Source organism: Morone saxatilis, unplaced genomic scaffold (assembly GCF_004916995.1).
Source record: "Morone saxatilis isolate NCDOM2014 unplaced genomic scaffold, NCSU_SB_2.0 Contig18, whole genome shotgun sequence".
Classification (NCBI taxonomy): Eukaryota; Metazoa; Chordata; class Actinopteri; family Moronidae; genus Morone; species Morone saxatilis.
The window spans coordinates 10,822,925-10,823,191 of record NW_023339740.1 but is presented as its reverse complement, the minus strand read 5'-3'; the positions used below and the strand labels follow the sequence as shown (position 1 = coordinate 10,823,191).

The 267-nt window shown below is 42.3% G+C and overlaps 1 protein-coding gene across 2 annotated transcripts in view; it reads right to left on the bottom strand.

Annotated features, from left to right (window-relative positions):
- The window catches only part of mapk14b (mitogen-activated protein kinase 14b), a 20,653-nt gene that overhangs the window by 11,351 nt on the left and 9,035 nt on the right, over positions 1-267 (bottom strand). The window lies entirely within an intron of this gene.

Here is a 267-nt window from a genome sequence, read left to right as displayed (position 1 = left end):
ACACACACACACACAAAACCAAAGCAGATATTGTAGGACAGGAACTAAAGCCACTATCCTAAAAATATTGAAGTATAATAGCACAAATCAAAATTGCTGCAGAAACACAATGGGATATAAGGGGAAAAAAAGACACCACAGAAGGTGATGGGACTGCAGTTGTAAACCTATTTGGTGACTCACTGCTCACCGAGTGGAGCGGCCCAACATGCTTTGATCACTTGCAGAGAAAACACTCTTCTAACCGGACATCACACCTATACACCG